Below are 25,069 nucleotides of genomic sequence, written 5' to 3'. Positions count from 1 at the left end.
GTGTGTGTGTCTCTATGTGGGATTAAGGACTGAACCTAGGATCTCACTCATGCTTGATAAACAAATTCCGTACCACAAGGCTATTGCTCCCCCCCCCTTTTTTTTCCTTTGTTTTGAGACAAGCTGTCACTGAATCGCTCAGGTTGGGCTTGGACTCAGTCAGTAGGTCAAGCTGGTCTTAAACTATCAATCCTCCTGCCTCAGCCTCTTGAGTACCTGGAATTACAGGTCAACTGGCTCAGTGACAAATCTTTCTCAGCTTGCAGGCTGGGTTTGGTTTGCCCGGTGTGGCTTTGAGCACCCCCTGAACCTCAGCCAGTTAAGTGGCGCCATATCGTGATAATTAGTTTTAATGTGGCTTTTTCCAGCTGTCCCTATGACATCACTGAACAAGGAGCTAGGGAGAGAGAAGCAGCCTTGCACAATTATGTGTTCCCTTTCCACCCGGAGGACACAGTAGGTGCCAGTGCTTTGAAGAGCACAGATAATAGCAAAATGCAGTAATTATCGGCAAGTGACTATATATCACCTTTGTTTTTAAAGATAATTTAATTATATGCTTGCATAAGTTAATTTCTTAAAGTATGAAACAAGCAGCCTCCCAGAGTCCCTGAAGATCTGACGCGTGGCTTCCTCTGAGCCTGCTTGCACGTCTCCAGCGCACCATGCATACAATGGAACTGCCCTCAATAGCTCTCCCTGGCAAATGCCAACAGGCTTTCTGGGGTCAGGAGCCACAGAACCGGCTTCCCCTGGGCTGGGCGTGAAGCCTTCTGTGGGTTCCTTCTCTCACTGACATGCAGTCTGGGGTGTTTCCGGTGCTTTCTTGCCAGCTTTGTTCTGGAGGAGCAGGGAACACAAGGCCCCACGGTTTCCCCACTTCAGAATGTACTGGAACAGCAGGTAGAAGACCCTTTATAAATCCGTGTCCAGTGAGGGCCAGAGAGAGAAGTTCTGAGGTTAGAAAACAGAGGTGAGGGAGGTCTGATGTGAAGGATTTATCCCCGGGGCCTCTGAATGTCTGGAAAGGTTACTGTGACAGCCTTCGGGTCAGTTGGTGTCATCCTGCTGTTGGCACCCTCAAGTCCCAATCGTGCTCATGTTGCAGCTGTGTTTTCTCTCAGTTCCCCAGGACTTCAGCAGAAACACATCCAGGGGGGGGTCTCCAGGCTTTCTGTGTGGGTTTTCCATAGCTAAATATGGACCAAGGGGGCTCTCCCTGGGTCCTCCAGGAACAACTGGGGAACACCCAGATACGGCCTGGGTGTTTTCCTTGCCTATGAGTTTACCAAACCCTAGCTGAGGCTTCCTCCATTTTTCCCCCAGCCACCTCCCCTGCTTCAGGGGCCCCCTGTCTGGGGACATGGCTGTCTGCTGTGGTTTTTCTCCTTCCCTTATTAGGAGCAGCAACACTAAGGGGGCAGCTCGCTCTTCCTGCTCTGCCATTACCTGGCGTTCCTGTCAGCCAGCACTAACCCCCTCCAGCTCTCATGACCCTGCCTTCCCTTCACTCAAGCAGTGACCTCACAAGCGGGAGGAGGTGGGGGAGGGGGTGCTGCATTCAACCCCCTAGCTCTTCCCCAACCCCCATGGCAGAGATGTGACCCAGCCCAGCGTCAATCTGTACAGTTCTTGGAAGCAGTCTGCGGGAGCCATCCTTCAATCTTTGACCTTTGCTGGGGTTCCACCTCTGCCTCCGCACCCCCTATGACTAGTGTACACACCCCACCCCACAGCCTAGGCTCCACTGTCCACCTGTCCGGACTTGCCTTCTGTCCTGCCTCCTGATGTGCCCAACCCAGGCCACCCCTTGTGGCAGAACGTCTCAGTTCAATCATAGAGCATCAGGAATCCTGACGGGGCGCCACCCCCCATGCCCCTTTGTCTCCAAGGCTAACATCCCTTCCCCAGCTCGGCCAGGCTTGTGAAGGACTCTGAAGCCTGGTTCACCACACATCTGTTTTCCTATTAGGCAAAGTAAGGCTCTGAGAGTCGCTTCTGATCTCTGAGGTTCGGTTGGCAGGACAGGATCCTAGGCCATGTCCCACAGAGCCCAGCCTACAGCCAGGAGACTCATGGGCTATCCTGGCTATCTTGAAGAGCCACAGCAGGGAAGTGGCCCTGCACTGGAAGAGAACACCCTCTGCCCTACAGTGTCTGGGGGAGGCTGCAGCTTAGATTAGTAAAAGAGGACGGAAGCAGATCAGTGCCCCAGGAATCAGGGGGTCTTAACAGGGAGGGCGGGAGGGGTCCTCCACCAGGCTGGTGGTGCGTCAACAGCAGAGATCTAGAAAGCGCTGCAACTGACCAATCTGCAGAGCTCCAGCTGTGACCTCCAGCACAGTGACCAAAGCGTGTGTTGGGGTGGAGGGGCTATGACTAAAAACCAGTCTGTCCCCATGTGTCATTGCAAGCAGCAATTCAAAAGGATGTCCAAGGTAAGCTACGCACAGGGCAGGCCACTCCCACTGTCTCCCCGCCCCCCCCCCACACACACTAGGGCTCCTAACTATATAATCACCCCCATCCCCACCTACAAATCCACACCATTTCTTTTTTTGTTTGCTTGGTTATTGATTTTGAGAGCAGGTAGACCAGGTTGGTCTCAAACTCCATCTTTAGTTGATGGCGACCTTGAACCTTGACAGCCTTCTGCCTCTACTTCCCAAGTGCTGGGAATATAAGCATGGGCACATTTGAAACCTAGTTCTTTTTTTTTCTCTCTCTCTCTTTCTTTCCTTCCTTCCTTTCTTTCTGCTTTTGAGGCAGGGTGTCACTGGATAGTCCTGGCTATCCTGGAACTCACTATGTGGACCAGGCTAGCCTCAGGGATCCTCCTGTCTCTGCCTCCTGAGTGATGGGATTAAAGGTACGTGCCAGCAAGTGTGCCAAAATGATTTTGTTTGGTTGGCTGTTTTGTTTTTTTATTTTTGGTTTTTGGAGGCAGGGTTTCTCTGTGTAGTCCTGGCTGTCCTGAATTCCCTCTGTAGAGGGAATTCTGCCTCCTTGAGTGCTGAGATTACAGGCATGTGCCACCACTGCACAGCAATCCTGTCAAACTTTACTAAGAGTTTGTTTTTGTTTTGTTTTGTTTCTCTGAGATGGTTTCTCTATGTGGCCTTGGCTGTCCTGGACTCACTTTGTAGACCAGGCTGACTTCGAATTCACAGCGATCCACCTGCCTCTGCCTCCTGAGTGCTGGGATTAAAGGCGTGTACCCCCACCGCCAGGCAAAGACTCCAGAGTTTTAAAGGCAGTCAGACTCCCCGTAGCTGCTCACGGGCTCTGCATCTAGTTCTGCAAAAATGGACATATAGCTCCTAAATCCTACGGGTGATAATCAGCTGTGCTTGGCAGTTCACCTCTGTACTCTCCACACTTGAGCCCACTGGGGACTGAAGCAGGAATAGTGGCTGCAAGTTTGAGACCACCCTGAGCTACAGGAAAAGGAAAAGAGGAGGATGTTTACACTGCTTCTGAACTCCTTAGCAAGAAAGGACGGTTTCTGCTGGGGATGACACTGGGTCCCGTGGAAGCTAAGTCAGTCGGTGCTTTGCTATGGAGCTATATCCCCTGCCCCAAGCATTACTCTCCTAAGGGCACACCTTTGTTATTCCTCATCCGGGCTTTCAGTGGCAGTGGACATCCTCTCAGAGGCTGGATGCCAATTGGCTGTGTGGAAGAGCAGGTCCGCCTCAGCCTTGGAAAGGCCTACAGGGCACACGGAGGAGCTTTTGGATAAACAAGGACTTGCAATTCAGGCTACAAGCACTGCGCCAAAGGGAGTTCCAAGCGGGAGTGGACCCAAACGTGGGGGTGGCGGGCATAAAGAACACTTTCTAGAAGAGAGGGCATCCGCTCTAACAGCAAGGGGGCGGGTACAGGAAAAGAGGGGTGGGTCTCCTTGTTCCTACACCGAAAGGGCCTGAGAAATTCTATGTGGCTGCAGCAAGGAGAATGCCACAGGCACGGGCCATCTGCTCATTGCGTCTTGTGTCTGTTCCTGAGAGTGACGGGGGTCGAGTGGGGTGGGGATGGGGGTGGGGGTGGGGGACGGGACTGGAGCCATGAACGGCCTGCGAAAGGCCGAGTAGCAAGAGTAGACTTCTGTTCTAGACACTTCTCAAGCAAGGTGGCGCACACCTTTAATCCCAGCATTCAGGGAGGCAGAGGCAGGAAGATCTCTGTGAGTTCGAGGCCAGCCTGGTCTACATAGTGAGTACAGGACAGCCAAGGCTACACAGATAAACCCTGTCTTAAAACCCAAACCAAACCAAACAAAAACAAAAAACTAACAAACCAAAACACAAAACACAAAACTCAAAGACAAATGAACAAAAACACCTGAGAGAGATGAGCATTCAGGAGGCAGAGCTAGGATGACCTGACTACAGGTTCAAGCCCAGTTTGGTCTACTTAGCAAATTGCAGGCCAGCCACCATTATGTAGCAAAATCTCAAAAGAAACAAAACAAAACAATTAAAACCAACCAACCAAACAATCCCCCCCCCCCAAAAAAAAGCCAAAAGGTGCTTGGTGTCAAGCCAGACAACTTCAGTTAGATTCCTAGGTCCCAGACTGTGGCACAATTCTCTCTCTCTCTCTCTCTCTCTCTCTCTCTCTCTCTCTCTCTCTCTCTCTCTCTCTCGTGCCCACATTAACAAAAAAACAAAACAAAACAAAAGTCACACAGCCAGGCACAGTGGTGCACGCCTTTAATCCCAGCACTCAGGGAGGCAGAGGCAAGTGAATCTCTCTGAGTTCGAGGCCAGCTTGGTCTACAAAGTGAGTCCAGGACAGCCAGAGCTACACAGAGAAACCCTGTCTGGAGAGAAAAAAAAAAAGTCACAGAAAAAAATTAAGGCTAGCCTTCCAAGTTCTGGGATTACAGGCATGTACCACCCACCACGCCTGGCTTTATTGGTGCTTTTTAAAAATCTATTTTACTTTGGGTTTCTTATATTTCTTCCTTCCCCTTGTCTATCCCAATTCCTTCTAACACGCCAACCACAGGTAGGAAAGAAAGAAGGTTAGTGAGGAGGAGGAGGAGGAGGAGCAGGAGGAGGAGGAGGAGGAGAATAGCTCTGTTTTGCTACTTCCGGTTGCTTAGGGATGTAGCTCCTTGGGGCAAGTGCAGTCTTCAAAGTCAGGATATCCAGCTGTCCGGCGAACCAGCAACAGGAAATGAAGCAGCAGGGAGAACCGGCAGCCACCACCGGCCTCCCTCTCAGGGTCCTGGCATTTATTCCTTCTCCGATTTCCATAATTAAGCCATCTGCAGCTGGCACATGTCATGTCCCTGCTAGAGCATGGGACGGTCCTCGTTAGTGGGCACACTGAAGCGGCACCATCTCCCACACCTGTGATTAAAACAAAAGCATGTGTACATAACATAACTGAGTTTTTATTATTTTTTTCGAGACAGGGTTTCTCTGTGTAGCGTTGGCTGTCCTGGACTCACTTCATGGACCAGGCTGGCTTTGAACTCACAGAGATCTGCCTTCCTCTGCCTTTGCCTCTGCCTCCCGAGTTCTGGGATTGCAGGCGTGTGCCACCACCGCCTGGCCTAAGTTTTTAAAGAAACCAAAACTTCCACTCCTGAGACTTAATTAGTGTAAGGAGGGGAGAGTAATAGAAAATGTGTAAGAGTACTTACTACAGCTGCTGTGGTGGTGAATTTCCACATGACACAGTCTAGACTCTTCTAAGAAGAGTATTAGTTGAGAAATCATTTCAGACCAGGTTGACCTGTGGGAATTATCTGAGGACCTTAACCGATGTGGGAAGACACAGTCCAGGGTGGCTTGTGCAATTCCCTAGGCTTGGCGTCTTGGGCTATATAAGAGGAGAAAGCTAGCTACAAGCAAGCAAGCAAGCACAGATGTGTTTGCTTCTCTCTGCTCTTGACTGTGGATGTGATGTGCTATACCACTGAGATGCACCTCTGACCTCTCAGATACATGTTTTTTGTTTTGTTTTAAAGATGTATTTATTTGTTATGAGTACAGTGTTCTGCCTGCATGTACACCTGCAAGCCAGAAGAGGGCACCAGATCTCACTATAGATGGTTGCAAGTCACCATGTGGTTGCTGGGAATTGGACTCAGGACCTTTGGAAGAACAGCCGTTGCTCTTAACCCCCGAGCCATCTCTCCAGCCCTTGTTTTGTTTTTTGTTTTGTTTTGTTTTGTTTTGTTTTGAGACAGGGTTTCTCTGTGGATGGGCTGGACTCACTTTGTACACCAGGCTGGCCTCGAACTCACATTGATTGACCTATGCCTGTCTCCAGAGTGCTGGGATTAAAGGCATGCACCAACCACCACACTCAGCTCCAGATATAAGTTTTAAAAGAACATAGGTGCTTTGTTTACATGTATGAAATTGAGTAACTTTAAAAAGGGCTTTAAAAGGAAAGATTGCCTCTTTTCTGTAGGCGGAGAGGAGGTACAGGGTGATACAATGAACTTGGGGCTTCCTCCCTTGATGGCTCAGCAGATCCCCAAAACTGGCAGGTGACTCATCTCGTACCCTAAAATGACCTTGTTCAGGAAGTGTCTGAGGTCTACAGAATGTATGTTGTGTTGCACACGTGGGTCTGTAAAAACACAGGATATCACCGTGCGCTCAGCTGGTGTGGCCCCAGCTGGGGAGGGTACTCGAGGCAGAGACGCTACACTGTAAATGAACCAGCAGTACTTCCCAGAGTACGTGGGCAGGGGTGTGAGGATTTCACACTGAAAGAGAGGGGTAGTCTGGTGAGCCACCAGAGGAGGCGGCCTGGGCGGTGGCAGTGGCAGGGTGTAAGGGTTGAGGGGAGACTGATGACAGCTGCTTTTTCAAAAAGCCTGGCTGGCACAGCTGGCAGAACCAGACACCCTAAGTCTGTGGTGATTATGGCATCTGTCCTCTTTATTCCTTAAGGCCCCAGCTGCAGGTCATGGTGGCTCCCACACCCGGTCTATTAGAGGATATACACCGGCTATAGCCACAAGCACAGGCCTAGAGCAGTGCGAATAAAAGGTGGTGAGAGAGCCGGAGCTCCGCCTTACCCCCTCTGCAGACACTGTCTGTTCTGTGGAACTGCAGAGAGCGCCTCTGGTTGCCCACGTTCTTGCTTGGAGAGAGGTTTCCGCACTGGCTTGTGCTATGTGCAAACACCACAAGTGGACATGCTGGCCCCTGCCCCACTGCCTGGTCCTGCCTTCCTGTCTTGCTCTGTGATCTGAGAGATGTCTGAAGTGGGGAAAAGAGTCTGGGCCAGGAGCCAGGGAGTGTGGACTACTCCAGGCTATGACACAGGGACTGCCAGAGGTTTCCTTAACAGCTAGAGGGCCAGAGATCCCTTCAGGGTCGCCATACAATCCTGTTGGGCTGTCATAGGTGTCACGAGTATATGGGAAATTAGGAAGACGGAAGACAGGAACCCCTGGGCCTCCATGGCGGACAGTGGCATTCCTTGAGTAATTTAACTGAAGGACTAGAGGCTGCAAGCAGGTAGCCATCAGAGGGCTTGTACTCTGCTGAACAATATGTTCAGCTTTTCAGAGATGTGGAACCTTTAAGCATTCTAGGTCTGGGCTTCAAAAACAAATTAGCAATGTGGCAGGTTAAGACCTGCCTGTAGTGAGGCTGGGAAAGTCTCTCCACCCATTCCTGCCCCTAGGCCCTGTCCCAGAGGTGGAGAAGGAGTGTGTGTGTGTGTGGGGGGGGGGGTGTAAGAACAATAGTGCTCCCTCCAACTGAGAAGCCTGGACTAGCTTCTATCTCTCCCTCCCTGTTTCCCCACCTCCACACTTGTTTGTTGCCTTTTAGGTTCACACTTTTCCAAGTTCAGAGGTTTCATCCTGAGGCTGGATGTAGGCTTAGCCAGAGTAAATAGAGACAGCGCTGAAGTCAACACACGAAACCAAGTCCGCAAAGGTGATTCGTGGTGGGTAAGAAAACTGGGAAGCCACAGGAAGGTGTGTGGGCAGCCCTGAACGGAGCCAAGTTTCTCTCTAAGAGGAGGACCCTGGGGCTAAGGCCAGGCCAGCTAGTCTCTCAAGGCAAGGTGGAGGTTTCCAGCTAGGTGGGGTTCCCAGCTGGTTGGTGCCAGCAGGGATCTCCCACCAAAGGAATCAGTGTAGATCACCAGGAAGGGTGCTGGCCCCACCTTTGTGGGGACGTGGTTGGGGATCTGAGGAGAGTGGAGAGTTGCCCTTTACACCTACCCTCACCTCAGTTGTCCCATCGAGGGCTCAGGCTGGCTGCTGCAGGAAGGACAGACAGAGGCTAACTGGGCCAGGTTGTTGGGAGGAACAAACAGCTGGGCGTAGAGTCCGGAGGTCTGCTGTTCTCCCCACCTCTCCTAGGATCTTGGAGCCACAGATTCACGCTGATGCCCAAGACATCATCTGCATCCCATTCACACACGATATCTCTTCCACTGAGGGAAGAAAAACTAAGATCGATCTTTTCTTTCTTTCTTTCTTTCTTTCTTTCTTTCTTTCTTTCTTTCTTTCTGAGACAGGGTTTCTCTGTGTTATCTTGGCTGTCCTAGACTCTCTTTGTAGACCAGGCTGGCCTCGAACTCACAAGGATCCACCTGCTTCTGCCTCCCAAGTGCTGGGATTAAAGATGTGCACCACCACGCCCGGCTGGAACTCAGATCTTCGAACATTCAATTATTGCGCACCTGTTGTGTTACCTGTGAAGGCGGGATCCTGGAATCTCTGTCCCAAAGAACTCAGAAGGCCCCTGTGTCCTTAAAAGGCAGCCTGCTACTCACTTATAGTTGGGCACTAGCCCAAAAGGCATGTCCCAAGAAAATCTTCACTTACCAGGAGATTGGGACAGTTGTGAGGACATCCTACTGAGACTCTAGGTAAGAGAAATATAGGAGATGGGGAAATAGAAGGACCCAGAGGGTCCTAGAAATCTACAAGAAGAACATCATGATAAGTGGATTGGGGCCCAGGGGGCTCTTCTCAAACTATTGCACTAAGCAAAGACAATACAATAAACATCAAACCCCGACTCTAATCTACCCAAGGGATAGGACATTCTCCACAGTTATGTGGAGTGCAGGGACTGACTCTGACATGAACTCTGGTGCCCCATATTTGACCACCTCCCCTTGGTGGGAGGCCTGGTGGCACTCAAAGAAAGAATAGGCAGGCTACCAAGATGAGACTTGATAGTCCATGACCATATAGTGGGGGATGAGGTCCCCCTCAGTCTTAGACCTAGGGGAGGGGAATAGGGTGAAAGTGGGAGGGAGGGAGGATACAAGTGATGGGATAACAATGGATTTGTAATCTGAATAAATTAATAAAATTAAAATTTAAAAATTAAAAATTAAAAAAAAAAAAAAAGAAAAGAAACTAAAAAAGGCAGCCTGCTTAGGGCCTTGTCACGCCTGGGTCCCCCAACAGTTCAGTGAGTTTGAGGCAGCTGCCTGCTGATTACCCTGGAGATTGGAGTGTGCCTGAGGCAGCTGGGCCTCTTGGCTATGCTGGGGGTTCATGTTGAGAGGCCGGGCTGCAGAGGCAAGGGCTAGAAGACCCTGGCAATCCATGGGCTTAGATCTCACTGCCTGAAATGAGTGTACAACGTCCCACCACTGGCCCCACTGGGCAGCAGATTCTTGCTGAAAATGCTCTCACCTAACACCAAATGTTACCAGGCACCTACCACAGTCCTTACCAACTCAAGCCACGCCGCCAACACTGATGACGATACCCAGATAGGTCTTGTACTAAAACTCACCAGTATTAATGAAAAGGCTCAGCTGCATCAGGCTTGGTGGTGCACACTTTTAATCCCAGCACTCGGGAGGCAGAGGCAGGCAGATCTTTGTGAGTTCGAGGCCAGCCTGGTCTACATAGTCAGTCCAGGACAGCCAAGGCTACACAGAGATACCCAGTCTTGGGGCTGAAGGGATATCAAGATGATGGCTTGCCGCCAGGTGGTGGTGGCGCACACCTTTAATCCCAGCACTCGGGAGGCAGAGGCAGGCGGTCTCCATGAGTTCGAGGCCAGCCTGGTCTACAGAGTGAGTACCAGGACAGCCAGAGCTGTTACACAGAGAAACCCTGTCTTGAAAAACAAAAACAGACAAACAAAAAAGATGAGGGCTCATAGCTCGGCTTGGTTGTGCATACCTGTAATCCCAGCACTTGGGGAGACAGAGGGAGGCAGATCTCTTGTGAGTTCGAGGCCAGCCTGGCCTACAAAGTGAGTCCAGGACAGCCAAGGCTACACAGAGAAACCCTGTCTCCAACAAAACAAAACAAAACAAAACAAAAAGAGTTAAGGGCTCAGAAGTCAGGCACAATAATGTGTGCCTTTAATCCCAGTAGACAGGAGGCAAAGGCTGGCAGATCTCTGTGAGTTTGGGGCCAGTTTAGTCTATGTAGTGTGTTCCGGGCTATTCAGGTTATAGACATCAGACAGACCCACAGCAGGCAGGAAGACGAAAGCTGAGCTCTTGCACCTAGCCAGGAATCCCTAGACCATCTCCTAGATGAGGAGGGACATGGTGGGGAGAGCAGCTCTTTAAATGCCCTCCTCGGTGTAAAGCAGGACAGTGGAGACACTTAGACCAAGAGCCAAGACTGATGAGCTGGATTCTCTCGCAGGAGAGTCTTTTCCGAAGCCCTGATCCAGATTTGAGGAACACCCTCATTTTCTTCTTATCCCACCCGATCCTCGGGCCGCCAAAGGCCTCCCTGTGCCACAGTGATACCATCCTCCTCTACCAGCAACGTCCTTCAGCTAACGCCGCTGGGTGCTCACGGCCTGCGATGCTCCAGCGAAAGCAGGTGGTGCTTGTCCCAGCAGCCCAGATGAGAGGGCAGCCAGGAGGACGCTCATGGGGGCAGTTAGGGCTGTGACGGAGGTGCAGCTAGGAGCCTTGGAACCAGGAAGCAGTGAGTGGTGAGCACTGAAGACAGGATGCTGGGGTTGCTCCCGGAAGTTGGCAGAGTTCTTCCTGTCCCCCGGGAAAGTAGAGGTGGTGCCACAGCTGTAAAAGCGGCAAAGGCACGACAACAGTACATCGTGCCAGAAGCTGTCTGCTTGCAAGCCTGGATCCCTGTCTACGAATGGTGGGGAGGGAGGGAGTTAGTTCAAGGACAGATAATGGTTTAAAAAAAAATGCTTGGGTGTGTTAGTGCACAACTGTCAGCTCAGCACTTAGGAATAAGAGCAGAAACAGCTCAAGTTCGAGGCCAGCTTGAGCCAGGCAGCAAAGAAGCCAGGCCAGCTAGGAAGATACAGTGAGATCATGTTTTAGCAGTTTCCTTCCCCCTCCCCGCCACAGAGTTTCTCTGCGTATCCTTGGCTGTCTTGGACTTGCTTTGTAGACCAGGCTGGCCTCGAACTCACAGCGATCCACCTGCCTCTGCCTCCCAGAGTGCTGGGATTAAAGGCGTGTGCCACCATGCCCGGCCCCCACTAGATTATGTTTTTAAAAAACATGAGACAAGGGGCTGGAGAGATTGCTCGGCAGTTAACAGCACTTGCTACTCTTGCTGTGGGCTGTATGTAGTTCAGTTCCCAGCATCCACCCTGCTTGGCTCAGAACCACCTGCAACTCCAGCTCCAGGGGCCACTGATGATGCCTCTGGCCTCCGAGGGCACCTATACAGACAGACAGACGGACAGACGGACAGACGGACACACACACACACACACACACACACACACACACACAGAGTTAAAAATAAACCTTAAAGAAAACAAAAACAAAAACAAAACTACTGAGCAAGGCAAGAAAAGTGGGCTCAGCAGGTACAGCAGCTTTGCTCTTACAGGGGACCTGAGTCTGGCTGCCTGCTCTCACACTAGGCAGCTCACCAGTGCCTGTGACCCCCAACTCTGGAGGAGCTGGCATCCTTCTCTGGCCTCTGCAAGCCCTGCATTCATGTGGCAGTCCTCACACCAGTCACTCCATCAGGCCAGGCTTCCTGACTGCTTGCTTCAAACCCCGAGGAAAGGAACGCATGAGTTGTTTATCCGTAAGTGCTGTAGGGCAGCAAGAGCTCAAGGACTCCCACCTCACAGGAGTTTCTGTGAGGCACATAATCACTGTTTTCCTTCTTAGGTTCAACACACACACACACACACACACACACACACACACACACACACACACACACACTTTGATGCTTTTTTATAATATCATTAGCCCACTTCTCATAAATTTTTTTATATAAAAAAAGATGACAATTTTAGCTCGTAATTCTTTTTTTTACTGGAGGAAAAAAAAAAAAGCTAAAAGTTTATGACTCAGAATGCGTGTTCCCCTAGGCAGTTGGGGAAAGCTGTCCAGGGAGAAGGTTCAGGGTCCGTGCTGTGAGAAATTACTCCAGTGGTGACAGCTTTCTCCCTCTCTCCCTCCCTCCCTCCCTCCCTCCCTCCCTCCCTCCCTCCCTCTTTCCGTCCTTGTAGCAGCGTCCTTGTTGCTCATGCTCAGATATACACTGGGGCATCCTCAGGCTGGCCCAGGAGCTTGGACACCTGAGTTTGACTCATCCTGCGTCTTGGACTATGGCAGGCGACACAGCATTTGCCTGCCCAACCCGGTTGGCCCAGCCTACACCGCAGGGACCAGTGTAGGTGTGGGAGGACCCTCAGATGACACAGGGAGACGCCCAGGAACAGGGAAGGCCCCACCCTGCTCGGGGTCCTTGTGTTTTACTAAGCCTTCCTGGCTAACGCTCAGTGCCCACAGATGTTGGCATCCCAGACGTTGCTCACACAGACCTCTGAGCAGGTCCTCCATGCAGTTACTGGCAAGCTGGCTCCAGAGTCCCACAATGCCCAAGGCTCCCAAGGCCATTTCTAAGGTGCTCTGCTGTTAAAGAGTTATTTGTGAGCATTTCTTAGGGTCTCTGCCTCTATTTGCCCCTAAGGGGACAGATGTGTACATGACAAAGATGTCAGACTGTAACAGGTTGTGGCGGGGGAGGGGGGCCCACTTGCAGGGAGGCATCATGGCTGGGAGCCCCCAGTAGATGTGGGGAGGCAGGCAGTCACAATGTTAGAGCTGTGTGGCCTCTGGGCCTGCCTTGCTCCTCAGGCTGCGCAGGGAGTGAAGAGTGTGGCTTCCCAGAGGGAGCTGAGATGGGCTCCTTGCCCACCCTAACCCTGACTGTTCCAGGTCCACAGCCCCTAACCAGATCAGATAGGGCACGTTCCCACAGCAAGCTGCCTGCTGCCTGAGACCATGCTGACGCAGGCAGGAAAATATTAACCCAGCCCAATAGGAGCACGCTCACGTGTACACAACTCGTGTGTGTGTGTGTGTGTGTGTGTGTGTGTGTGTGTGTGTGTGTGTGTGTGTATGTGCTGTTGCCAGCCTGGGATACACACTGAGGCCCTGTCTATCAGCTGGGTGGTGAAGGCTCATGCCTTTAATCGCAGAGAGTTCCAGGACAGCCAAGGAGACACACAGAGAAACCCTGTCATAGAGGAAAAAAATTGCTGGGCATGGTGGCTCACGCCTTTAATCCCAGACCATGGTAGGCAGAGGCAGGTGGATGGCTGTGAGTTCGAGACCAGCCTGGTCTACAAAGTGAGTCCAGGACAGCCAAGGCTACTCAGAGAAATCCTGTCTCAAAAAACAAAACAAAACAAAAAACAAAAACAAGAAAGCCAGGTGTGGGGGTGCTTAACTATAACGTCAGCACCTCAGAGTGGAGGCAAGATCAGTAGGTCCAGGCCACACGAGGCTGGCCCGGCTTGGGCTACTTGAGACCCTGGATCAAATGCCAGAACAGGGCCAGTGAGATAGCTCAAGGTGTAAAAGTGCTTACCACCAAGCCTGGTGATCTGAGTGTGACCTCAGAGATCCACACAGTGGAAGGAGAGCCAAGTCCTAAGGATTCGCCCCTAACCTCCACATGTGTGTGCTTGTCTAACCATGTTAAAAAAAATTTTTTTTAAAGGAAGAAATAATTAAATACATATGTGTGTGTCTGTCTACAGTTTAAAATAATTATGTATATGTACACATACACATATTATATGTATTATATATATATCAAAAGGACCCAGATATTCACACCCCACCCCCACACATAAGACCTCCCTTTTATTCTTCTCACATATGCAAATTTTGTGTTATCTCCCCAGCTGCCTCTGTCCGTGAGTACCCACCTCTTCTAGGCTTCAGGAAGCCTTCCTTGGAAGCTTGCACTAGAGAGAAAAGGTCCACGTCGTCTGGCTGGTTCCTTACGCCCGACAGCTTGACATTTGCTTTTCTCTCCCTTCCTTCTTTTTTTTTGTTGGGGGAAGGTTTTGAGACAGGGTTTCTTTGTGTAACCTTGGCTGTCCTGGACTCGCTTTGTAGACCAGGCTGGCCTCGAACTCACAGAGATCCGCCTGCCTTTCTGCCTCCTGAGTGCTGAGATTAAAGGTGTGCGCCACCATGCCCAGCTTTTCTATTTTATTTATTTATTTATTTATTTATTTATTTATTTATTTATTGAGACAGAGACTCACTATTTTGCAGCCCTGGTTGGTCTGGAACTCTCTACTCTTACAGACCCGCCTGCCTCTGCCTCCCGAGTGCTGAGATTTAAGGCACGTGTGACATCATACCTAGCTTCATTTCCATTTTTATTTCTTAGACATCTCACAATGTAACCTGGCCTGGAGTAGAGCAGGGTTAGGTTTAAATTCTTATTCCTCAGGGCTGGGGTACACTTGCCTAACGCATGAGGAAGGCACTAGGTCGAATTGAAAAAGTATACACATTTGTGCACAGAGACACACTCATTTCCTGGATCCCTTATGCTTGGTCCTGTCTGCCTTATTACCCCAGCCTCCACCCCGTGTGTCCGTGCTGAGGCTCACGCATGCCTTTGGGAAGGTGGGCTAGGCATGGACGAATTCTGGCAGCTGGTGAACGTCAGGGTGGAAGTCCATCCGGGCCTAGTCACCCAGGCCTCATCCTCCTGCTGTGGGATGCGGGTACGGGGTCCTGGGCTGGATGTTCCAATTCTGAGCGACCTTGGGAAAGGAAACTCAGTTTCCCTTTGTGAAAGAGAGAAGTGGGTGTGGCTGTAGGGCGAGGACGTAGCTCAGGGGCAGGGAAACTCTCCAGCTTGTGGAAGGCTCTGGGTTCAATCTCCAGTGCTCCACAAAGCAAAACAAAGCCACTCAGAAAATGGAGACACTCTCACTGCTAGGGGGTCTCACATCACAGAGGAGCAGCCAGCTACACACTGCAGGAGCTTGTGCACCGACTTGGAGGCAAAATAATCTCAGGACTGTTTGAATGAAAAAAGTACACCGAAGACCTCGTGCCTTTGGGGGCGGTGGTTACCCCGGCCCTTGGGAGGCAGAGGCAGGCAGAGCTCTGTGAGTCTGAAGCCAGCCTGATCTACATAGTGAGTTCCAGGCCAGTTGGGGCTACCTACCCCCTTTATGTAAGACCTATTTCCAGGGGGGATGTGTGTATGTGTGTGCAGAGAGAAAGGACTAGAAGATCTGCTAAAAGGTCAACAGTAGTTGTCAGTGAACATAAAGGGTCTGGAAAGGCTCTCTTGGCTTACTTGTATTTTAGGTGACTAAATAGTAAAAGAAAGTTATTTTATTCCTGGCTCCCCACCCCCCACCCCCCACTACCCGTTTCAAACTTTCCAGCCCAATGGACAATTATTATATCTGATGAATTTGTTTGGCTATGTGTCAATAGTTAAAATTTTCAGTTAGGTAAACATTAATGCTCCCAGGCACCAGCTTGCACTGTCAGATTCTTAGTGTGGTACCAAGTGAGAGGTCAGTGGGTAGTGAGTGGATGACTGCCAACCTTCCACTAGCAAACAGCTGGACGGCAAAACAGATTGTTGGAAAAAACATATCTGTGTTCTGGTGGCGCATGTCTTTAGTCCCAGCACTCAGAAGGCAGAGGCAGGCAGATCTCTGAGTGTTTGAGGGCAGCCTGGTCTACAGAGGCAGCCTGGTCCACAGAGGGCAGCCTGGGCCACAGAGGGCAGCCTGGGCCACAGAGGGCAGCCTGGGCCACAGAGGGCAGCCTGGGCCACAGAGGGCAGCCTGGTCCACAGAGGGCAGCCTGGGCCACAGAGGGCAGCCTGGTCCACAGAGGGCAGCCTGGGCCACAGAGGGTAGCCTGGTCTACAGAGGGCAGCCTGGGCCACAGAGGGCAGCCTGGTCCACAGAGGGCAGCCTGGGCCACAGAGGGCAGCCTGGTCCACAGAGGGCAGCCTGGGCCACAGAGGGCAGGCTGGTCTACCATAGTAAGTTTCAAGCCAGTGAGGCCCTGTCTAAAAGGGGAAACAATGTTTATGGAGATGTGGTCTTGCTCTGTAACCCAGTTTGTCCCGGAACGCACTGTGTAGCTCAGGTTGGTCTCAAACTCATGGCTATCCCCCTGTCTCAGCCACATAAGTGCTAGAATTATAGGCATGCACTGCCCTGGCAGCCAAGATTTTTGTATTGTTTTTGAAGTGCTGGGCTTGATTCCCCACCTTTCCGCCCCCACTTTCTCTTCTTCTCTTTTCTCTCTCTCTCTCCTTTCTTTTTTTTTTTTTTTTTTCTTTTTGAGACACGGTTTCTCTGTGTAGCCCTGGATGTCCTGAAACTCACTCTGTAGACCAGGCTGGCCACAAACTCAGAGACCCACCTGCCTCTGCCTCCAAGTGCTGGGATTAAAGGCGTGTGCCACCACTGCCTGGCTCCAGAATTTTTTTAATGGTGAACTTGAGTTTTTAGTTTCAAGTTCCCCTTTCTAGGATGTTCTGCATTCTCACCCTTTTAATACAACACACACACACACACACACACACACACACACACACACACACACACACTGGTTTTTTGAGACAGGGTTTCTCTGTGTAGCCTTGGCTGTCCTAGACTCACTTTGTAGACCAGAATGGCCTTGAACTCAAGTGGATCTGCCTACCTCTGCCTCCTGTTTATTTTTATTTTATGTATATTAGTGTGTCTGTGTGAGGGTATCAGATCTTGGAGTGACAAACAGTTGTGGGCTGCCATGTGGGTGCTGGGATTTGAACCCAGGACCTCTGGAAGAGCAGCCAGTGCTCTTAACCACTGAGCCATCCCTCAAGCTCAAACACATCCCTTTTTAAAGGCAGGGCCTCCCACCACCACCACCATCCCTGTTTCTGAAACAAGGTTTCTCTGTGTAGCCCTGGCTGTCTCTGTAGACCAGGCTGGCCTAGAACTCAGAGATCCACCTTCCTCTGCCTCCGGAGTGCTGGGGTTCATGGTGTTGCAGTAGTATACCCGACTATTGCTGGGGCTTGATTCTAGGGCCTTAGGCTTGTTAGGGTAATCAACGCTCCACTACGGCCTGCTGCTGCGGTCACAACCCTATTATCGTAACGGAGCAGAAAAGCTCAAATCCTCTGGCCCTGGTTTCCAGGTGGAGACGCAGAGGCTTGAGGCTAGGACTCAAATCTAAATCAGTGTGCAGGACGCCAGAAGCTCTTCACCGCAGAGCAGAGTGGCCAGATTTGACAAATAAAAATACAGGGTAGACAGTTAGGTAAGAGTTTCAGGGGTACGGGTGGAAGAGATGGCTGAGGCCGGCATCTGAGTTCAAGCCCCAGGAGCCGTGCAGCGGAAGGGGGAGACCCATGCCTGTGGGCTACCCTCGGGACCTCTGCCTGCACCCCTGACTCACTTCCCACAGCTGGGGTGAACAGCACACGACTTTGGGGATAAACAGGAGGATCTCGGTGAGTTCAAAACTACCCTGGTCTACATAGTGACCTCCACCCCATCAAGGGCAACACAGCGAGACTTTGTTTCAACAATCACTTAGACACACACACACACACACACACACACACACACACACCAACCAAGTAAACAAAAATAAAACCAAACCACCACCACCCCTCCCATCCACCCACCCACAATAAAATGTAGTTAAAAAAAAAAAAGAATTTCAGGCATATAGCTCAGTAGTAGAACATTGGCTGATTTGTATGTTTGTTTTTTTGTTTTTTGTTTTGGTTAGCAACAACAGTGCCTCAAAAACCTTGTTGGCTATGATATGGTATTTAGAAAAGCTTGTTTGTGTTTTTTATCTTTACTTTAGTTATATATATATATATATATATATAAAACATTTGTTTGTTTTTGTTTGTTGTTTTTTTGTTTTTTGTTTTTTTAGACATTCTATATAGCCCTTGCTGTCCTGAAACTCACTGTGTAGATCAGGCTGGCCTCAAAGTCACAAGGAGCGGTGTTGGGTTAAAGGCATAAACCACCACTGCCAGGCTATTTGTGCTTTTTAATTTAATTTAGCCTGGTGACGTGGTGCACACCTGTAATCACAGCATTCTGGGAGGCAGAGGCAAGCAGATCTCTGTGAGTTTGAGGTCAGCCTGGTCTACAAAGTTAAGTCCAGGATAGCCAAGGCTACACAGAGAAACCCTGTTTCAATTTTTAAAATTTTTAAATTTATTTTGGTTTTTAGAGACAAGGTTTCTCTGTGTAACTCTGACTGTCCTGGACTCGCTTTTTGGACCAGACTGGCCTTAAAGTCACAGAGATCCTCCTGCCTCCGCCTCTCAGAATGCTGGAATCACAGGCGTGTGCCATGGCACCCGGCTCTGTGCTTTTTTAAAATTTGCATTTTATTTGATTTTTGTGTGTATATGTGGAGGTCAGAGGGGGCAACCCATGGGAGTCGCTCTTCTTTTTCCACTACCTGAGTCCTGGAATGGAATGGGACTCAGGTCATCAGACTTGTATTAAAATGCCTTTACACACTCAGCCGTCTGTCTCACCTTCCTTTTTTAAAGAAATGTCAGTTTTTAATGTATATGGGTGTTGTGCCTGCGTGTCTGTACACCACCTGCATGCTCACATGAACCAGAAGAGGGCGCCAAATACCCTGGAACAAGCTACAGGCAGTTGTTTACCTGTCTCGTGGGTGCTGGGACTTGAACCTGGGTCCTCTGGAAGGGCAGCAAGTGCTCTAAACCATTGAACCATCTTTCTATCCTCTGTTTTTGTTTTGGGACAGTCTTGTTATACAGATCTGGCTGGCCTGGTACTTGCTATGTAGCTCAGCCTGGCTTCCAATTTATGTGCTTCCTGCCTCTACTTTACCAGTGCTGGGATTAAAGGTGACACTGTCACACCAAAGTGAAGACCTGGAATTGATTCCTGCACAGATAAACACACACACAGTACCCCAAAAAATGATAAAAAAGAAAAAAAACCCTATAAACATATTATAAACATTGCAAATACTGTTTCTCTGAAACTCAATCTAACCCTACTCAGAGCATACCTACCTACCCTTAGGAGAAAGGAGTCTGGGTGTTTTTTTCTTTGTCCCCAATTATCTGCATTGGTCCTGTCCAGACTAGTGTGACTCTGAGCTGCGCCTCCCTCCCTCCTGGTGCCGTGGGCTGCCTCTCCTTGCTCCACCATGGAGCCTCCTGACTTCCAGGTTTTCAGCCAGGAGCGCTGGCAGACCTTTGGCCATCCCAGGCAACCCTCTGCAAACACTGGCCCCTCCACAGCCTCTGGGCAGCCCGGTGCCTAGACTCCTTCTTGGTCCCCCACAGTCCTGGCCCTGGCCCCGACTCCCTGTGAGTCCTGGATGACTCTGAGCCACCTTGGCTGAGTGTCACCTGCGCATTCCTTGACCGGGCCCTCCTCTGGAGGTTTTTTGGGAAGCCCGGGGCCTTGGGGATGTAGGGAGTCAAGGCTTCACTCTGTTCCTTGCTTGCTTCGATCCCTTCACAGGCTTGTTTGGCCCTTGGGATAGCGCAAAACCCAGGCAAAGCCTTTCACGCAACCCCAGCCTGTTCCACGGCCTCTGTAAACCGCTCTCCGTCCCAGATCAGGTTTTCACGGTCCTCTGGGGGCTTTAGGCGGCTTTAAGAGCGAGTCTCTTCCTCTGTGGCTGAGTCTTGGAGGACTCAGCTTCCATGTTGCCTTTTCTGGAAGGCTCGTGTCTCTAGACTGGATATCCCCCTGCCTGTTCCTGTTGTGGGTCTCCTCTTCCCTGGGGGGGGAGGGCGGGGGTTGGCCACCAGCCCACCAAGGCAGGGGCAGCAGAAAGCGAGGGGAAGAGCCTGGAAGGCCGCAAACTTGAGGGAAATCAAACACTCTCTGGGAACCACCTTGGTTCCCACACCAGCTATGTAAATGTGTCCATGGCCTGACTCTAACCTAGATTCTTGCTCTCTCTCTTGCTAGTCTAACAGCCAAGTTCTGGCTTCATATAAGATCTTAGCTTGAGCCAGGCAGTGGTGCTGCACGCCTTTAATCCCAGCACTCGGGAGGCAGAGGCAGATAGATCGCTGTGAGTCTGGTCTACAAAGTGAGTCCAGGACAGCCAAGGCTACACAGAGAAACCCTGTCTTGAAACAAACAAACAAACAAACAAACAAACAAAAAACCTTAGCTTTACTTATTTGACTCAGTTTCTCTGTGTTGCCTAGGCTACCCTCAAGCTCAGTACCTCTGCCCCAAGCCTTCCAAGTGCAGGGGTATACCCCCATACCCAGTTCCATAGCCCCCTTCCCTTTGTTACCCCCAAGAAAATGCTTTTCTGTATACCCCTGGCTGTCCTGGAATTCATTCTGTACCCAGGGTGGTCCCAGCCTCAGAGATCTGGGATTAAAGGCGAATGCCACCACCAACTAGCCATAGCTCACTCTTAACCTTACCTCATCTCTGACTGGGTAGCACACGAAAGACAGAGATGAAGGCAGGTGTTTCCGCTTTCCCAGGGTGCAGCTCTCCTTTCCTGGGAGAAATGCAGCACTCTGAGTCCACTTAGGATCTGCTACGGGGGAGTGAGGCAGAACCTTTGGCTTCTCTGGCCACAGCTCTGAGCTGCTGGGAGAATTGCTTTGGGCGTGGGGATATGAACCAGCCCTGCAGGTTCCAGACATGGCCTGGTCTTTGGCGCCCTCTAGAGGACATCTACTTTCCTCTCTTTGTCTTTGTACACCAAACCCACCCTGCCCTGTCCCAGCTTCAGCTTTCTTTTCTAACTCGGGTCCAGTCTCTGCAACACTAAAAGGAGCTGTTCCAAAGCTCAATTAAAAAAAAAAAAAAAAAAAAGAGCTGGGTGTGGTGGCGCACGCCTTTAATCCCAGCACTTGGGAGGCAGAGGCAGGTGGATCACTGTGAGTTCGAGGCCAGCCTGGTCTACAAAGTGAGTCCAGAAGAGCCAAGGCTGCACAGGAAAACCCTGTCTTGAAAAAAAAAATTGGAATGCTTCTAGAATTTGCGTGTCATCCTTGTGCCGGGGCCATGCCAATATATCTGTCAGTCCAGTTTTAATATATGTGCTGCCAAAGCGAGCACTTTTTCCTTTTCTTCTCTTTTTAAAAAAATTGTATTTAGTTTTTTTTCCCCATACAGTTTCTCTGTGTAGCCTTGGCTGCCCTGGACTCTCTTTGTAGACCAGGCTGGCCTCAAACTCACAGCGATCCGCCTGCCTCTATCTCCCGAGTGCTGGGATTAAGGTGTGCACCACCACCGCTGGGCTGCGTGACTCTTATAAGTATCCCACATTCACATTTGGGCTGTACTTTCTTTTCTCTAAGTCAGTCTCCTTTCCTCCCTCTCATCTCTGTGCTTAAAAGTGTTTAAAAATCTCCAGGTTGGAGAGATGGCTCCGTGGTTCAGAGTGCTTGTTCTTGCAGAGGATCCAGGTTCGATTCCCAGCACCCACACGGTTGCTCGCAACCATCTGTAGGCATGCATACGGTACACACGCATACATGTAGGCAATATACAAAATGCTCATACACATAAAAGAAACACACCTAAAAATTAATACTATGTTAAACATCTCTTCAGGTTTTGTTTGGTTAAGACTGTATCCCGTGGAGCTGGAGAGATGGCTCAGAGGTTAAGAGCACTGGCTGCTCTTCCAAAGGTCCTGAGTTCAGTTCCCAGCAACCACATGGTGGCTCACAACCACCTATATAATGAGATCTGGTGCCCTCTTCTGGCCTGCAGGTGTACATCATGCAGATAGAGAGTTTGTATACATAAATAAACAAATCTTAAAAAAAAAAAAAAACTTTCCCAGACTGATATCAAACTTGCTATTTAAAGTAAGATGGTTTTGAATTCCCCATCTTCCTGCCTTCACTGTCCAAGTGCTGGGTTTACAGGCGTGGACCAGTACGCCCACTCGTCCCCAGACCCCAGGGCTGAGGACTGAACCCAGGGCCTTGTGCTTGCTAGGCAAGCGCTGTACCCTTGAGCTAAATCCCCAACGTCCATGCCCATTCTTCTAACGTTGTGCTAACGCACAGGACAAACATTCTCTAAATTGAGCTACAATCTCAGGTACAGGATATCTCTTCCTAATAAACTCCAACTCAGGGCTGGAGAGATGGCTCAGTGGTTAAGAGCACTGGCTGCTCTTCCAGAGGACCAGGGTTCAAATCCCAGCACCCACATGGCAGCTCACAACTGTCTGTAACTCCAGTTCCAGGGGAGCTGACACTTTCATATAGACAAAACTCCAATGCACATGGAATAAAAATAAATAAATCATTAAAAAAAAAGCCAGCAGGGAGTGGTGGCACACGCCTGTAGTCCCAGCACTCGGGAGGCAGGGACAGGTGGATCACTGTGACTTTGAGGCTAGTCTACAAAAGGAGTCCAGGACAGCCAGGACTGTCACACAGAGAAATCTGTTTCAACAAAACAAAACACAACAACAACAACAACAACAACAACAACAAAAACCCTAGCTGGGAGTAGTGGCACACACCTTTAGAGGCCAACCTGGTCTACAAAAGGAGTCCAGGACAACCAGGGCTATACAGAGAAACCCTGTCTCGAAAAAAATAATAATAAAAAATAAAAATAAGCTCTACAGAGTGATTCCAGGACAGCCAGGGCTACACACAGAGAAACTCTGTCTTGAAAAACTAAAAATAAATAAAAAAATAAAAATTAAAAGAGGCAGGTGTGGATCGCTGTGAGTTCGAGGCCAGCCTGGTCTACAAAGTGAGTCCAGGACAGCCAGGACTACATAGAGAGACCCTGTCTCGAAAAAAAAATAAATTAAAAAAAAATAAGTAAAGAAACCTCCAACTCTACCTTATGCTGACTGACTGAGTCCCTGAAATTGCTTTCTGTGGCACGGGCAGGACTCCTGGCTTCACCTGAGTGGAGGTGTGTGAAAGGGCTGCTGCAGGCCTTTAAGCTCAGCACTCCAGAGGCAGAGGCCGGCTACCTAAAGAAACCCTGTTTTAGTTACAATAAATAAATAAATAATAAATAAAAAAGGAATGTGTGTGTGTGTCTCATGTAGCTGGAGTTATGTAGATGAGGATGGTCTTGAACTCTTGACTTTAAGCACATGGCTCTTCATTAGCCTTTGAGACAGTATTGAGATGGTATAGCATCATCTGGCCTGAACACACTACATTGGCCTGCTGACTTCATTTCCCACTGCCCTGTCCTCCCCCCACTCCCCCCTCCACCTTTCCATGTGCGTGCGCCGGGGTGGGGGGGTGGGGGGGGGCGGTTCCTGTGTAGTAATGGGCTGGAAATCACTACATAGTCCGGTCTGTGCTTAAACGTGCATTCCTCTAGTCTCTGCCTCCTGGGTGCTGGCTACAGACACGTGTCACCACGCTCAACAATCTCTAGAAGATGGTTTTATTCCCGCACAAGACTTTTTTTGGGCAGGCACAGCTTCTCCCATCAAGGTACTGTGGGTCTCTCTGGGCTTTCTCCAGGAGCAGGCGCCCACCCTCGTCCTGCCGACACTTCCGTGGTCCTCACGCCCCCCCTCCTGACCTCGCTCAGATCCCACTACTGTCCTGAGTGCCGGCCAGCTTAGGTTTTCCTATGGAGCTTTGGGCATGCCTTTCCCAAGAGAGGCGGTGTCCAGACACACAGCCTGGGGTGAGGCACTCAGGAAACCAGCTCTGGCTTTTCCCCTCCTCTCCCGATTGGGGACCACCTCCCCTGAGGACAGGGTCTAATCCTCTTCTTCAGATTGGGGGCTCTTTGAAGACTGACCCAGGACTGCTGTTGCTACTCTTCCATCTCTCTGTTGATTTCTAGAAACTTCTACCTGCAAACCCCATGTACACAATTTTTTCTACGGCCTGGGTCTCAGGAGCCTCTGTGGCCTTCTGCAGCCTACCTCTGCCTGGGGCCTTAGAAATAAGCCAGACACTTGGCTCTCAGGCCTTGCCTTTCCCTCTGGGACCATGAGGCCCAGAATGCGCACCTGGAACTCCACCTCTGACCTCACAAGGACAGCCCCAGAACTCGGTCTCCACGGAGCCACTGGCAAGAACAGGGGTGCTATTTCGGGCAGTGTGTATGGACCTGGCTTAAGTGGCATAAGCCCAAACCCCTGCCCTACTGACCTCTCGCCTGCAGGAACACAACAGGGCTCACGGCCATCCTGGGGAGGGCTGAGAGGCAGGCTCTGAGTGAGTTCCAGCTCAGTTGCAGCTTGAGCCTGGCACGGTGACGGGAGGAACAGAAGCAAGGCCGGCTTTGACATTAACGGAGGGGCCCGGACAGAGGCTGTAAAGCCCAGGGCATTTCAGCAGAGCCAGTGTGGGGCTGCAGGTAGGCCTTCTTGGGGGCAGCAAGCCCAGCAGGGGCCATATAGGGGCCATATAGGGGTGACCAGGCGGCTGTCTGGGAAAGAAGGCTTATTGACTCTCTGTCCTGCCCTCTGTGGACATGGGCAGATCGGGCCTGACTTGGCTGTGGGTGGGGGGGCCAGAACTGCAGAGTGGAGGAGCAGAGATCAGGAGGATGGATTGGGCTGGGCCGGCAGAAAGGCCTGGTGGGGCGAGGAAGGGAGATCAGGTCTGACAACTGGGCAGAGGGAGGCAGGGCTGAGGGGGGTCATTTGCTGGCTTCTTCCATGGAGCCTTCCTGAGAGGCTGGGCCAGGATGCAGAGTTTCTGCCTTTAGGGCTAAGGATATACAAGGAAGCTTTATCCAGAGAAAACTGGGTAGAGCCTGCCTGAGGGCCACTCGGGAGTTACCCTTACCTTCTGAGAGCAGGATGGGACAAAAGATAAGGTTTAGGAAAGGCGGGAGGGCCAGACTGGGCACTG

General features: G+C 50.6%; 1 protein-coding gene and 1 long non-coding RNA gene across 6 annotated transcripts in view; one reads left to right on the top strand and one right to left on the bottom strand.

The window, feature by feature from the left end:
- Positions 1-4,688: 4,688 nt before the first annotated feature.
- LOC311594316 overlaps positions 4,689-25,069 on the bottom strand; it is a 22,515-nt gene continuing 2,134 nt past the window's right edge. For 2 of the 4 annotated variants that reach the window (XR_014778049.1, XR_014778050.1), the window contains exon 2: positions 4,689-5,360. This is a non-coding gene — a long non-coding RNA (uncharacterized lncRNA). Of the gene's footprint in view, positions 5,361-8,209; positions 8,425-10,775; positions 10,980-25,069 lie in introns of those variants that run through there. The other 2 variants (XR_014778051.1, XR_014778048.1) reach the window with 2 other exon arrangements.
- AQP7 (aquaporin 7) overlaps positions 24,293-25,069 on the top strand; it is a 14,217-nt gene continuing 13,440 nt past the window's right edge. For both annotated transcript variants that reach the window (XM_084775764.1, XM_084775763.1), the window contains exon 1: positions 24,293-24,569. The gene's annotated coding sequence lies outside the window, so the exon portion shown is untranslated. The remainder of the gene's footprint in view (positions 24,570-25,069) is intronic.

Source organism: Acomys minous, assembly GCF_964271855.1.
Source record: "Acomys minous genome assembly, chromosome: 1".
Lineage (NCBI taxonomy): Eukaryota > Metazoa > Chordata > Mammalia > Rodentia > Muridae > Acomys > Acomys minous.
The sequence above is the reverse complement of the archived record's forward strand: the minus strand, read 5'-3'. Positions and strand labels throughout refer to the sequence as shown.